Raw genomic sequence first — 16942 nt, forward strand, 5'->3', positions numbered from 1 at the left:
GCTCACCGCCCGTCTTAGCAAGTTGTATGTACGTGACTAAGCGACAATATCGTCTGGTTATGAGAAAAGCCAAACCATACGATGTTAGTTAACCCTACAACCGCTGACTAAGAACGGAACTGGCTATCCATTTCCGGGAGGTTTACGTAATTTAATAACGGCCGGTGTAAGTCTCCAAAGATCAAAAGGACAATGAATAGAAGAGGATTTAGAGTAATCAATAACCTAAAAATGTTAAATTAAAAGAACGATCAGAAATTAATTTGAGCTTAAATATAAATTAGAGGTCAACTTAAAATTGGAGTCAGATTAATATAAAATTGGAGTCAGATAAAATGAATAACGGAATTAAATGTGTGAATTAACAATAATTGATTTACTTCAGCGCTCAGAAAAGACAGAACAACGCAGAGACCTTCAAAGGCAATTTATTGAAGTTCCGCTCCGGAACGGATATGAAAATTATTTATCCAGATTCCCTTTTCCTTTTTTTACACATCATAGGCTGACATTTGTCAATAATATATTTTAAATTGCTTTTATTTCTTTACAGTAAATAATGGCTTGATTAACCATAATAATTTGAGTAACTTTCTCCTACCATTAAAGATTAACAAAGTAAATGAGTAATCTGATTTTGGATACTGGTCCAGCGGTAAGTTCACTGGTCATGCAGAGAGCGCCCGGGGTTCAAATACAGATCAAACAGAATACATTTGTAGCTTAGCCGCAGATTATAATGTTGTAACATAATTTTGTGAAACACACATACACACTTTATTATATTGTTTTAAATCAATCAATCCATATTGATACTGGATCTCATAGACAGTTCTGAGAATTACTGATAAAAAATATGAATTACATTGTCCATAGTTAACAAGCTTTTTAAAATTGTCAAAGAATTTTAAGATTTAAGATTGAAAACTTTAAGATTTTGCCAAACAAACTTCCTCAGAGTATCCTTTATTTTTACCCATTGGTCAATTTGGCCTTTGTACTTACTCTCCACCAAAAATATGCACTGTTCTGAAATATCATCTCCTGGCAGTATCATGGCTAGTCATAAACATACCTTTGAAAAGTAAAAGATGCTATTATCACAATTTAAACCAAAATGCAGATGCTCACAGGGGAATTGAACCCTTGTCTTTTTGCAGTTAACGATCACACCACTAGACCAATAAGCCTTCTAATTAAATGAGTCAATTATTTTGCCAACTTTACCAAGCCATTGTGTGTGTATATATATATATATATATATATTTATATTCATTAATTAATTTAAGAGTATAGGCTTATTGTTGACACATATCAGCCTATGATGCTTTAATGTTGCATCATTTACTGCTCTGACAAGTTTAATTACCAGTTCCCATTCAAACCAATGTACCACGTTAACATGGGCAACCATGTTACCATGTGAAACCTTGTTAAAATCTACCTTAAACTCAGCCATATTAATTTGAACAGACATCGACCAAACAAAGCGGGTTGATAATGATACCAAATAAAAAATTATGATGTGCAAAACATCTTTTCTTGGCACTTTGGCAATTTACATTCAATGAATCTGCAGAAAATACAAGTAAAAATTATTCACGTGCATGCGCACATCCCCAGTTAACACGATCCCCACTTGATCCATAACACTGGCACTGTCTGTACAGTTCGCTTGCAGAGAAAAGAGTCCTTTCAGGTAAATGGCCTGGATTCTGGTTGTACTATTCAAGATAAAATATATTTCATGAGGTAACAAGAACATAAAGTCTGGGTGCTCATACGTATATAATCTGACACCATGACAGGATAGTGTTTGGGTTTATCTTTGCCATTCTTAGAAGATGAGAAATGAAGGAAAGCAATGAAGGCAATCAGAAAGATCCATAACTCTCTCCCTCACTTTTACACTATTTCCAGCTGGAAATAACATGAAATTATGGCTCGCTTACCTTCCAAAAATGCAAATTCATCTATTGCTTCAATAGCATGGTCTGCCAAAGAGAAAAGGCACAAATCATTAAGTCATCAATACCACTGATGTTTCTAGTTAAAACTCTTTTTGAACTATTTTCAAAATTCATATTTCATCTCACCCAAGTCTTTTCGTTGTAGCGTTTTCCTCTTTTCCTGTTGTGCATAAACAAGAGTGTCCTTTGCGATCATTTCTACAAAAAGTTCCTGAGGGCAAAAAAAAAAAGAATGAATGTCATCTTGTGAACTGAGATATAGTGAATAGGCACAAACAGTGCAATATTTAGATATCAACATATACTGCCTAGTTTGAACCCAGAATCTCCAGACAAACAAACATTACCTGTACATCAGGTTCTCCAGAAGCATAACTCAAACACTTTTATTGAAAATACAGAAATTCAAAAATCTATATAATTCCTTAACGGAATTATGCATGCAATAAGTTAATACATTGTATAAAAAGGACTGGAGTTGATAGATATAAAACTGTTTTCTGTCTGTACATCTATTTTAAAGGCAGACAGAACGACACAATTATAGATGGATATGAAACTGTCCATAGTTGTTCAGGAAGACAGATAATTGAAACTTAATAGAGAGACAGAGATGTTCATCAGACAACAATGCGCAGTGCAGCTAAAACTGAATTCAGCGTTTGTGTATGTCACCTCACCGTGGCTTTGGCTATTGTGAACACGAACTCCTGACTTGTCAGACTCACATCCGGATCAGCTTTCATCAGGGCCTTAATGCGGGACAGTGGTAACTTGGCGAGTCGGAGCTGTTGCGCGGCCGCTGCTGGCCTGCGCGCCTGCGCATTCCCTGCGTCCTCGTCCAGCTCGGTGACTCTGGCCTCGTCTTCAGCTCCTCTCCGGTCCAGAACAGATTCCACGGAGCTGCAGGCGCGACCGCCGCCATTGACTCACGCGGGTACTGCTGTGTGCTAGTGTGTGCAGCTCTCAGAGTAGAGTAGCACGCACTCTAGACTGAAAGTGGCTCGTCTAATCTTCTCCCGCCAAATCTTCGCAACCTCGAAGGGGAGGACGGCGAAACAGACGTCACAGCGTCATGTTAGCTGTCAACTCATTCCATCCGGTAAAGGTCAGGTTAAAGAGCAACACTGACAGATTAAATGGTCAAAGACTACGTTACTCAATCATTTCAGAAAGAGTGATCATTTGGAAGGAGTAAACCTAAATCATCAGAGGCATTACATGTCACCTGCAGAAATATGTAGTGTAGAACTTAATATATTCTTTTCAGTCCATGGTTCATGGGAAAAAAGAGGATTTGATGAGGGGGTTTATAAATAAGTATCTCAAATTACTGACCAAATGGGTGTAATGCTTAAATGCGTTTTATTTCTAAAAAATCTATTTTCATGCACATGGATTTTTGGATATATGTACCATGGTAATACCACTTTATTCTTTGAAGTACTTTGGAATACCATTTAAGCCTTGTGCTGTGTTTGTTTGTGCTAACACCTTTTGTGTTCCCGGTCAAAAATGACCGGCCCACTAAGATTTCTCATAAATCTCTCATATTGCATATATTATCCCAAGATACTGCATTAGATCTTTTTGTCAATTTGTATATTTATTCTCCAGCCAGGCTTCCAAGCAACCAATTGTCCCGGTTACTAGTGTGGGTAGAGTCACGTGGGTTACCTTCCTCGTGGTCGCTAAAAGGTGGTTCTTGCTCACGGTGCGGCGCGTGGTAAGTTGTGCGTGGATGCCGCAGTGAATAGCAAGCCTCCACATAAGCTAGGTCTCCGCGGTAATGCGCTCAGCAAGCCACGTGACAAGATGCGCGGGCTGACTTTCTCAGAAGAGGAGGCAACTGAGATTCGTCCTCCGCCACTCGGATCGAGGCGAGTCACTGCGCAACCACAAAGAATTAGAGTGCATTGGGAATTGGGCATGTCAAATTTGGGAGAAAAGGGGATAAATTATATTTATATTTAGATGCCTATTTATATATATATATATATATATATATATATATATATATATATATATATATATATATATATATATATATCAGGCGAATTCTCAGGGCCAGCAAAGCCTTCTCTGCTGGCCTAACATAGATATTTTTTCATCATTTCATTCACCTTTTATTTTCAATCGTTTTCCAATCCTAATTCATCTAAAAACGAATAGCAAACAACGAATTGTTTATCCAGTCAGAATTTATTTCTTGATGCTTACAAACGAAGTGTGACGACTGGTTCACAAATCTCATGCCCAAATCCTAACGCAGGGGTCATCAACCTTTTTGACATGGAGTGCCATTTTTTATTTTCCTAGTTAATGGCTGTGACAACGTCCACCCCAACCCAACCCCCTCAAAAATATGGGCGAATTCAAATCTAAAGTGATCGTCACTATGCCCTACTCACTACAAAGGACAAAGCTCTTGATGTGGGCTCTCTAAAGAAAGCATGGCATTACAATTTGATTGTAGCCATCACAAAAAACTTTTGTAAAAGGGCCTTGTGTGAAAAAATAAACTTTCTTACTTTTGTTTGTAACGACTCTTCGAGTGACGTCCCCTTCCCGAAGTGCCCTTTTAGGGCGCAAAAATGCCGTTTGGAAAACGCCCCATATATACAGCGCTGGAAAAAATTAAGGGACCACTCCAAATGTTCAGTTTCTCTGGATTTACTGTTTATAAGTATGTGTTTGATTAAAATGAAAATTTTTGTTTTATTATATAAACTACTGACAAATTTCTCCAAAATTCCACATTGCTGACTTTATGCCACTCCTGGCACAAAGATTCAAGCAGGAATTCATCAGACACTGGAATGGAATATTGCGCACTGTTTTGCGCCCTCTTCAGCCTTTCATGACCCGTTCAGCTTATCGTGGCCCGTTCGCCCCGTTTCTCTGCCGTCCCACCGGGAAAAGTTCCGGTTCTCCCTATGGACAGTCCGCCCCTGTGTAGAGATTCTGATTTAAGAAGCATTTGGAGTGGTCTCTTAATTTTTTCCAGAGCTGTATATATACACTATATTGCCAAAAGTATTCGCTCATCTGCCTTTAGACGCATATGAACTTAAGTGACATCCCATTCTTAATCCATAGGGTTTAATATGACGTCAGCCCACCCTTTGCAGCTATAACAGCTTCAACTCTTCTGGGAAGGCTTTCCACAAGGTTTAGGAGTGTGTTTATGGGAATTTTTGACCATTCTTCCAGAAGCGCATTTGTGAGGTCAGACACTGATGTTGGACGAGAAGGCCTGGCTCGCAGTCTTCGCTCTAATTCATCTCAAAGGTGCTCTATCGGGTTGAGGTCAGGACTCTGTGCAGGCCAGTCAAGTTCTTCCACACCAAACTCGCTCATCCATGTCTTTATGGACCTTGCTTTGTGCACTGGTGTGCAGTCATGTTGGAACAGGAAGGGGCCATCCCCAAACTGTTCCCACAAAGTTGGGAGCATGGAATTGTCCAAAATCTCTTGGTATGCTGAAGCATTCAGAGTTCCTTTCACTGGAACTAAGGGGCCAAGCCCAGCTCCTGAAAAACAACCCCACACCATAATCCCCCCTCCACCAAACTTCACAGTTGGCACAATGCAGTCAGACAAGTACCGTTCTCCTGGCAACCGCCAAACCCAGACTCGTCCATCAGATTGCCAGATGGAGAAGCGTGATTCGTCACTCCAGAGAACGTGTCTCCACTGCTCTAGAGTCCAGTGGCGGCGTGCTTTACACCACTGCATCTGACGCTTTGCATTGCACTTGGTGATGTATGGCTTGGATGCAGCTGCTCGGCCATGGAAACCCATTCCATGAAGCTCTCTACGCACTGTTCTTGAGCTAATCTGAAGGCCACATGAACTTTGGAGGTCTGTAGCGATTGACTCTGCAGAAAGTTGGCGACCTCTGCGCAATATGCGCCTCAGTATCCGCTGACCCCGCTCTGTCATTTTACGTGGCCTACCACTTCGTGGCTGAGTTGCTGTCATTCCCAATCGCTTCCACTTTGTTATAATACCACTGACAGTTGACTGTGGAATATTTAGTAGCGAGGAAATTTCACGACTGGACTTGTTGCACAGGTGGCATCCTATCACAGTACCACGCTGGAATTCACTGAGCTCCTGAGAGCGGCCCATTCTTTCACAAATGTTTGTAGAAGCAGTCTGCATGCCTAGGTGCTTCATTTTATACACTTGTGGCCATGGAAGTGATTGGAACACCTGAATTCAATTATTTGGATGGGTGAGCGAATACTTTTGGCAATATAGTGTATGTGCATGTATGTGATTTTCCAAAGTTTGAGTCCACTTGTGAAAATTTTTCTATTTTGCATTTTTCTAATTTAATCGTTTATTTTTTTTATTACAAATGATATTATCAGCATGACAGTTTGAGTGAAAACCCGATGATTATGATATAATCATGATTCTGCATGTGAATTTTCACAGAGCATCTTCACTGCTTTAATGAAAGAAAAACCTGTCCTTTTGTAGGCTACTAAATGAGTTACAGTTAATGTCACAAATCTGCTTATTTGATTACTGATCACGAAATTGTGTGGAATCTTAAATATTTCTTATATTATGTTATACTACTTTTTTCAAAATCACACAGAGGGGTAATTACTAGCACGCAATCTAACAGCAAGAGTGGAGCAGGCTATTTTACTTTTTAGTTTTTCACACCTGCATTCCAATCTACATCTTGATGTAATCCTTCCTCATGATCATGCAGCGTGATTTCATCAGCTGAATCGGAGACTAAACAGTATTAAAGTGTGACGAGACTCACTCTGTGTGTGTAAGCCATTCGTGCATCACAAGCCAATCAACTATTTTCGGTGAATCACACCTGCAAAATCCTAAAACTTTATTGCCAGGTTTAATTTATATTTTGATTAGACTAAATTTTAATGTAATTTTGAGTGTGACTGGTTAAAGGAGGGTGTACCTGTTGCTGGGTTGGAAATCTCAAGGATTAATAGTGGTGTTTTCCTTATTACATCACTTGTTGTTCTGAAAGCATTAAGAAACAAATGAAACATGGAATGTAGGCTGTCATCTGCGCAGCCTGATCGAAGGGAAGCGGGTGCGTTTACTCGCGTGATTAAGCGAACCTGAAGTGCTGCCGGCTTGTGATGTGTGAATGGCTTGCACGCGCTGCACGAGTCTGTTGGGTATACTGCATTCTCGTCACATCTTAACTTTTTGTTTAGTCTCCCATTCAGCTCATGATAAATGTTTGTGTGATCATGAGGAAGGATTACATCAAGATGTAGATGGGAATGCAGGTGCGGAATTTCATCTAAATAAAATAGTCTACTCCTCTCTAGCTGTTGCTGGCATGCCAGTGATTACCCCTCAGCGTGCCAATGCTGGCACGCATGCCATAGGTTGCCAACCCCTGGCCTAGCGCTTTAGCAGAAGCAGTGCGTGAGTCTGAGCTCCACCCCGTTAAGCCTTCAAAATTTCTACAGAATCCCTCAACAGTGCAATGAATAGGCATCTAAAGTCAGATTGTCAGATTCATCAGCCAATCAGATTTATTTATTTGTTCTTGGTTGGTGTGGTCTTTTTTAGCTGGCCTTGAGTGACGCAATCACGCTTTAAGTGATATACGTAATTTGAAAGCGAAGAGCGCGAGATCTAGCTGACGAGTCGGCTGTTATCACTGCCGCTATCGACATTGAGAAAGAGATCCTTATGGATTTAAAAACCTGAGATGTAAACAGGAAAGGAGGGCTGATTTTCACTTCAAGTAAATTGGTAAGTACTTTTTGCATTGTTATAGCAACATCAGGAGTTTTCTAAGTGTAAATTAGGCTGGCTGGACCATTTAGTGTCAGTTTAAGTTTTGAAAAGTAACCACGTACCCTTACGAAACAAAAATATTTGCAAGCAACATTTAGATCGCAAATATTATTAGATAGCTTTTTCCTGGTATTAGACCTTCTTGGTTTTGGCTTTCGTATGTGGACGTGTTTTAAAAATGTCAATTGGTATTATTATTTGGCTGCGATGTAATGTATGATGTCCATAGGCATAGGGTGTCTTATTAATTGTGAAACAGTGTTTTCTTAATGGCATGAATCACACTGAAGGCCAAGACTTAAAATGCACGGGCCGCCACTGATATATATATATATATATATATATATATATATATATATATATATATATATCAGCCACAACATTAAAACCAGCTGCCTAATATTGTGTAAGTCCCCATCGTGCCGCCAAAAAACAGCGCCAACCCGCATCTCAGAATAGCATTCTGAGATGATATTCTTCTCACCACAATTGTACAGAGCGGTTATCTGAGTTACCGTAGACTTAGTCAGTTCAAACCAGTTTGGTCATTCTCTGTTGACCTCTCTCATCAACAAGGCGTTTCAATCCACAGAACTGCCGCTCACTGGATGTTTTTAGTTTTTGGCACCATTCTGAGTAAATTCTAGAGACTGTTGTGAATGACTAGATTATTGTAATGCATTACTGGGAGGATGTCCAGCAAGTTCAATAAATAAACTTCAATTGGTTCAAAATGCAGCTGCCAGAGGGCTGACAAGAAACAAGAAATATGATCATATTAGCCCCATTCTATCGTCATTACATTGGCTACCTGTTAATTTTAAAATTCTGTTAACTACCTACAAAGCTTTGAATGGTACTTAAGTGACCTTCTGACATGCTATATTCCGTCACGTTGTTAATAATGCCAAGAATATCAAAATCCAAAAAAGGAGGTAGATCCTTTTCATGCTTGGCTCCTAAACTATGGAATAGTCTCCCTAACACTGTTTGGGATGCAGACACACTCACTCAGTTTAAGTCTAGATTAAAGACTCATCTATTTAGACAGGCATACATGTAATTTATCCTTCAACTCACCATTAGGTTGCTTTAGTTAGGTCTGCCAGAACTATATCGCTAATATACATTTGTTTGTTTCCATGTCTCAACCTTGGGATTCATATCCCGAGGTTACCAGAGCCAGCCAGATCCAGCTCTGTTCCTGCTTAGTGTCAGACTCCACTGCTATGTGTCGCTGAAAGATGACAAAAATTACAGCCGGTGCCAGCCAGACATCACTTCAGTCTTTTGACTTCAGAGGATGAACTGATGCCAACTCCAACTGTAAGACATGGGATACTTCATATGCCACTGCCTGAACCTTGGACTTAGGATGGACCCCGCCGAACCTCACCAAAATGACCTGCAGGTTGAACTGCGATGCACCTCATTAATCTCTGCCTGCATCACCTTTGTCTATTGATAGGCTACACTCTTGAAATGGAATACATAGACTATCATTTAATTGCCAGCAAAAGCCTTCATCAGCCAACTAACAAAGGACAATGCATCAATGTGAACTTCTGCAGTTAATACAGGATGGACTTCAAAGATATTAGTCATTAATCGTATTTTTTTTTTTTTTAAACAATGGACCTTAACGCTTACTTAATTTACAAATTTAAAACCATGACTTCCACTGCACATAAATAACTAATATTGGCATTATATTCATGTTGTTTAGCCAGAGGGGAACTGGCCCCCACAGTGAGCCTGGTTTCTCCCAAGGTTATTTTCCTCCATTATCCAACATCTTATGGAGTTTTGTGTTCCTTGCCATAGTCGCCTTCAGCTTGCTTACAGGGGTTCTAAATACAATTATTATTTAATTATTTAATTTTATACACAATTTACAATCATATTTAATCAAACTACACAATGATCACTCTAAGACCTTATAGATATTACAGTATTAATGCATGATTTCCTGTAAAGCTGCTTTGAAACGATATGTGTTGTGAAAAGCGCTATACAAATAAAAATGACTTGACTTGACTTGATAGGTGCGCTCGACATATGTATGCAATGATTTCATAACATATGCATAGACTGCTCATCATCTGAATTAAATGGCGGGGGAAGAAGTCTTGCAAACAAACCACCTGAGCCCTGAAGGGCATTGATAAAACCTTAGGCACGTAGCCCTTTCTAGGTTTAATGGTGGCTTTTGACAGATCTGGTCCAAACTCCAAGCATGAGCTGTCAGTCGACAGGGCCTGCATGTCACCCACCTTTTTAAATGAGGCCAAAGCCGATAGGAGTGCAGTCTTTAAGGAAAGCACCCGCAGCTCAACAGATTCCAATGGCTTGAACGGGGAGTTTGTGAGTGCCTTCAGCACCAGATTTAAGTCCCAAGTCGGCACCATAGCAGGGCGAGGGAGGTTCAAATGCCTCACTCCCCTAAGGACATTTATGACTAGATCATGTTTGCCTATCAAAGAGCCAGCCTCCAGGGCATGGTATGCTGAGATAGCCGCTACATAAACCTTGAGGGTTGACGGGGTAAAACCAGCGTCCAGTCGCTCTTGAAGGAATATCAAAATCTAAGCTATGGGGCAATTCACCGGGTCTTTATCACATGAAAAGCACCAATTAGCAAACATGCGCCATTTGAGTGCATAGAGGCATCTTGTGGTTGGAGTTCTAGCCTGTAAAATGGTGTTCATCACCGACAGAGCTAATTCTGGCTCATCCGATGTGCTCCGTTCAGGGGCCACACATGTAGGTTCCACAGCTCTGGCTGGGGATGCCAAATCGTGCCTTGTGCTTGAGAGAGAAGGTAACTCCTCAATGGTATTTCCCATGGAGGGCCGTCTAGTATTTCTTTCATCTCTGGAAACCAGGACTGATTGAACAGTTTTGGAGCACTTAACAGAACTGTCCACTCAGAATTTTCTGATAAAGAATGAAGGAGGCGCACCAGGGGAAACGCATGCTTGCGCTTTGCCGGCCATTTGTGAGCCAGCGCGTCCACACCCAGCGGGGCTTGGGACATGGAGTACCAAAGGGGACAGTGGCCGTTCTCTATGGAGGCAAATAGGTTGACTTCCGCTTTGCCGAATATTTCCCAAATCCTCATCACTGTTTGAGGATGAAGTCTCCATTCCCCTGTTAATGCTCTCTGGTGTGACAACATATCCGCTCCGAAATTCAGATGGCCCGGGACATGTCGCACGGAATGAGAGGAGATGACGCCCGCTCCATTGTAGGAGGCGTTGTGTCATGCTCATTAATTGTGGCGATCGGAGTCCACTCTGGCGATTTATGTACGCCACTACTGTTGTGTTGTCTGAACGAATCAGAATGTGGTGATTCACAATGTCGAAATGAAAAGCTCTCAAAGCTAGAAAGACAGCCAGTAGTTGTAGGCGGCTGATGTGCCACCCCCGTTCCACATCTGTCCAGGTGCCAAAAGTCGGGCGTCCATCACACACCGCACCCCAACCAGTGTTGGATGCATCTGTGGTCACCACTCTTGAAAATTTGACCCAGCAAAACACCCTGTTGATAGAAGGCCGGCACTATTCATGGTGCTTGAGCAGCCAGGCAGCAGCGAGTCACCACGATGCACATGCACCCGTGGCTCCAAGCTCGATGTGGAACGTGTTGCTTGAGCCAGTACTGGAGATGACTGCGGATGCCACCGGCATAAAACCCAGTATTCTCTGAAATGACTTCAGTGGCAATGTTTTCCCCAGTTTGAACTGAGACAGACACCGAAGAATGGTCTGTATACGCTCATTCATGAGGTGCACACGCATACTTACCGAGTCTAGACAAACTCCTAAAAAGGAGATTTGCTGGCTTGGATAAAGTGTGCTTTTTGCCCAGTTGACATTTAGATTTTTCATATGGCAAAGCAGCAAGTCTCTGTGTTCACTCAGTAGTGCCTCCGATTGGGCTAGTAATAGCCAATTGTCGAGGTAATTCAAAATACATACACTGTTAATTTTCAATGGGGTGAGTGCTGCTTCGATACATTTCGTGAACGTGCGGGGAACCAGAGACAGACCGAAAGGAATGGCTTTGAATTGATACGGAGTTCCCTTGAATGCGAATCTCAAAAACCGCCTGTGACACGGTGCCATTGGTAAATGAAAGTACGTGTCCTTCAGATCTATTGACGCAAACCAGTCCTGAGGACGGATGTGCAGTAAGATCTGTTTATGAGTCAACATCCTGAAAGGGCGCTTTGCGAGCACGCAGTTCTAGCGTCTCAGCTCTAGAATGGGCCAAAGCCCCCCTTCTTTATTCGGAATGAGAAAACAACGGTTGTAAACCCCGCTATATGTGTCGCAGACTGGGACAGTCTCTATCGTTTGTTTTTGTGAATCTCTGCACGCAACTGTTGTTGGACCACAGACTGCAAAACGCTGGTGAAGCAAGGTAGCCAGAGTACAAATTTAATCGTATAATTGTGCTCGATCATTTTTATCACACAATCTGACATGCCCATGAGGGCTTGCCAAGCGTTTGTGCAGTGGGACAGCGGGCTTATCGATTCACTTGCTATAGGAGATAGATCGCTGCTCACCATAGGGTTTCGGTTGAGCATAATGTGTGGAATGTATGATGTGTGAAGAGGAAATGGCCCTTTTTCTGAGAATGTGTGAGCGTCTCGTGTTTGTACAATGGCTGCTTTTTTCTCTTTTGTGATTCTTTTGTGATTCTTTATTTGAGCAATACACACAGAAGCAACATTTTGAACAATGTCCTGTTCCCGATGAACAGTATTGGGAAGAGGGGAGAAACACTGTGTGCCTCGAATCGAGCTTTCTTCAGCTCTGGGCCATGGATAACGGCAAGCTCTGGGCTCCTCTTCACGGGGCTGGGCATGTCAGGAGTGTTTCTGCTGCCTGGCCAGTGTTTCTCCGTCGGCACAGTGTTCACGCTGAGACGCCAGGTACTTACACTTGAGCCACGGCTTGCGTGGCTTCACAGTCGGCTCAGTAATAGCTTTCACCGAGAGATAGATTCTTTGCCGGGCGCTGATCAGAATTAGATCGGGAGCGTGCCGGGAAAGGGGAAGTGCTACTTCTCTTTGGCAGAAAGCGTTTCATCACTTGAGACTGCTTTTGTGCCGCAGTGAAGCTCTCTGAATAAACTTCCACAGCGTTGCCAAAGAGACCGTCGGGTGAAACGGGGTGTCAAGGAGGGCGGCTTTCTCTGCTTGCATCTCCGTGAGAGTCAGCCAAATATGCCGGTCCAGAACCACCAAGTTGCTCATCGTTTTACTGATGGCCTGAGCAGTAGATTTTGTGGCTCGCAGTGCCAAATCTGTAGTGGTGCGGCGCTCTTTGAACAGTTCTGGATTGAGACCTTGCTTATCCATTTGTTTGAGGAGCTTAGCTTGAAAAACCTGGAGCACTGACATGCTATGGAGTGCTGAACCAACTTGGCCCGCCGCTGTATAAGCTCTTCCAGGCAGTGCGGACCAGAGTATGTGAGCGGAGTGGAGCGAGGAGTGGATCTGTACCAATATGTACAAAACGCAAAAACTGGGCAAAACGCAACAATGCAAAAACCCAAACTTCAGCCAAAAGGACTGGAAACAAAAACTACCCATGGGAGGGCAAAACTCAAATGAAAAAACAACCACAACAGAAAAACTACAAAACAAACTGAGAAACAAAACCGACAAGGACCAGACATGACCGGGAGATCAGCAGGTGTAAACCAGAGGAAGAATCCAACACAAGACAAGAGACACAAGGAGAATATATACAGTAACTTAAATGCTTCTCCTGTGACCACTTGTGATCAGAATTGGAGGAGATAATGACTGTTTTATAATGACATATGTCAATCACAATGTCAGTGTGTCACTATGCTAAAATGCTTTACATTCTTTTTTTTTCTCACATCAATCTACACTCCATACCCCATAACAACAAAACAAAAAACAGATTTTTGATAAGAAAAAACTGAAATATCACATTGACATAAGTATTTAGGCTTTTATTTTATTGACATAACCCTTTGCTCTGACACTTGAAATTTAGCTCAGGTGCATCCCATTTCTCTGGATCATCTTTGAGATGTTGCTACACTTTGATTGGAGTCCACCTGTGGCAAATTCAATTGATTGGACATGATTTGGTAAGGCACACACCTGTCTATATAAGGTCTCACAGCTGTAAATGCATATCAGAGCAAAAACAAAGTCATGAGGTCAAAGGAACTGCCTGCAGAGCTCAGAGACAGAATTGTGCCAAGGCACAGATCTGGGGAAGGCTACAAAAGATTTTTGGCTGCATTGAAGGTTCCCAAGAGCATAGTGGCCTCCATAATTCTTAAATGGAAGAAGTTTGGAACAACCATGACTCTTCCTAGATCTGGCCAATGGCCAAACTGAGCAATCGGGGGAGAAGGGCCTTGGTAAGAGAGGTGAACCCGATGGTCACTCTGGTTGAGCTCCAGAGATCATGTGTGGAGATGGGAGAAACTTGCAGAAGGACAACCATCACTGCAACACACCACCAATCTGGGCTTTATGGCAGAGTGGCCAGACTGAAGCCTCTCCTCAGTGCAAGGGCACGCATCTTCCTTCTTTTGCTCTCGGTGAACAACAGACAACTTATAACAGCTCTCAGTGATGTGTATCGGGTCCCTGCTATGGTAGAAGCAAAAATCCAAATGTTTACAGAACAAGCAGGAACCCGATGTGCCAGTAGCTTTTTCTATACCTGTTATTTTATGTGATAGATAGACTAAAGCCTTCTCAAGATGTACGGCAAACCTATCTAACCGGTTGCCTATTAAACATCAACCCGATGCTGTGGGGCCAAAAACAGATACTGTGAAGTTAGCACTTTTAAACATCCGCTCACTTAACAACAAGTCATTTTTAGTCAATGACCTCATCACCACAAACAACCTGGATTTTATGTTTCTAAATGAAACTTGGTTACATGACAGCTTCAATGCAACAGTCCTCAATGAATCAGCATCTCCAAACTTCACTTTTATGAGTGTCTGTAGGGCTGTTAGGAGAGGTGGAGGATTAGCTGCAATATTTAAAGATGTCTTTCAATGCAAGAAAGTGTCACTTAGTGATTACTTGACCTTTGAATATCTAAGTATTGTACTAAAAGGTGCTGCACACATTATATTTATAATTATTTATAGGCCTCCAAAATACTCTCCAGCCTTTGATTTTACAGAACTTTTATCAGCAACTTCCTCTGAATTTGACTGTTTTGTTATTGTTGGGGATTTCAACATTCATATAGATAATCCTGAACACAACACAGTAAAATAACTCACAACAGTTTTAAACACTTTTGATCTGAAGTGATGAATCGTGGACACACTCTGGATCTGCTATATTAGTAAGGGTCTAAACATTTCATCCACTCTTATTAAGAACGTAGTGCTGTCTGACCATTTCTGTATTTTCTTTGAAATATTGATTTCTCCTGACACAAGTTACATCTGTCTCTGTCAAAAAGAGGTACATAAATGAGAACACTAGTGTGCTATTTATGAAGGCTATATCTATGACACCAAGTATATCTGCAGACTGTGTTGATGTTCTCCTCAATAACTTTAACTCAAAAGTTAAAAATGCTATTGATGGCATTGCTCCTGTTAAGGTCAGGAAGATTACTGGCAGGCATAAAGCACCATGGAGAAACACAACAGCAGGTACTAGGTACAGCTAGGCAGACTTTGTTCTCAAACATTATAAGCAATATAAATAACACCGCACTCTTTTTGCTACTGTAGAAAGACCAACTAACCCCCAACACAGGTTCCCTGTGAAATGCTCTCTGACAGCAAATGCAACGAGTTTGCATCATTTTTCATGAAGAAGATCAATGATATTAGAATGGCAATCAGCTTGTCCTCATGTTGCACTGAGGTCAGACAGCACCCACCACAAAAACTTCAGAAATTAGTCACTATGTCTGATTTTGAGGCAATTGATGGCAAAACCCTGGAAGAAATAGGACAGCATCTTAAAATATTGACCTGCTGTCTTGACACACTCCCCACAACATTTTTCAAAAATGTGTTTAACTGTTTAGAAAAATATCTGTTAGAAATAGTCAATGCCTCACTCCTTTCAGGCACGTTTCCAAAGTCCCTGAAAACTGCAGTTGTCAAGCCCCTTCTAAAAAGAGCAATCTGGATAACTATAAAATAAACATCTACAGACCAATCTCAAATCTTCCTTTCATAGGCAAGATAATTGAAAAGGTTGTTTTCAATCAGCTGAACAAATTCTTAAACTCGAATGGCTACTTGGATCATTTCCAGTCTGGATTCTGACCGCATCATAGCACAGAGATGGCACTTATAAAGATACTTAACGATATTCAGCTAAATACTGATTCAGGCAAAATATCAGTGCTGGTATCACTAGATCTCAGTGCTGCCTTTGACACTGTTGACCACAACACTCTCCAAGACTCTTTGAAAACTGTGTTGGGCTCTCTGGGATGGTACTCAGCTGGTTCAGGTCATATCTAGAGGGGAAGGGTTACTATGTGAACATAGGCAACTGTGAATCTAAGTGGACATCCATGATCTGTGGAGTCCCACAAGGCTCAATTCTTGCACCACAACCTGTATATGCTCCCACTAGGCGAAATTATGAATAAGAACCAAATTGCATACCATAGCTATGCAGACGACACCCAGATTTACCTAGCCCTATCGCCAAATGACTACAGCTCCATAGACACTCTGTGCCAGTGCATTGATGAAATTAATAGTTGGATGTGCCAAAACTTCCTTCAGTTAAACAACGACAAGACAAAGGTCATGGTATTTGGCAACAAAGGTGAAATTCCCAAGGTGAACACGTACCCTGACTCCAAGGGTCTAAAGACAAAAAATCAAGTAAGGAATCTTGGTGTCATTTTGGAGTCAGACCTTAGTTTCAGTAGTCATATCAAAGCAATAACTAAATCAGCCTACTATCATCTAAAAAAATATAGCAAGAATTAAATGTTTTGTATCCAGTCAAGACTTAGAGAAACTTGTTCATGCATTCATCACCAGTAGGGTGGATTACTGCATGGATTCCTCACTAGACTTCCCAAAAAGTCCATTAGACGGCTGCAGCTCATTCAAAATGCTGCTGCCAGGATTCTCACCTGATCCAAAAGATCTGA

The 16942-nt window shown here is 41.5% G+C and overlaps 1 pseudogene; it reads right to left on the bottom strand.

Annotated features, from left to right (window-relative positions):
• Window positions 1-1617: 1617 nt before the first annotated feature.
• On the bottom strand, window positions 1618-2895 carry LOC127426424 (DNA polymerase epsilon subunit 4-like; annotated as a pseudogene).
• Between the last annotated feature and the right edge of the window lie 14047 nt (window positions 2896-16942).

The sequence above is a fragment of the Myxocyprinus asiaticus genome, chromosome 35 (assembly GCF_019703515.2).
Source record: "Myxocyprinus asiaticus isolate MX2 ecotype Aquarium Trade chromosome 35, UBuf_Myxa_2, whole genome shotgun sequence".
Classification (NCBI taxonomy): domain Eukaryota; kingdom Metazoa; phylum Chordata; class Actinopteri; order Cypriniformes; family Catostomidae; genus Myxocyprinus; species Myxocyprinus asiaticus.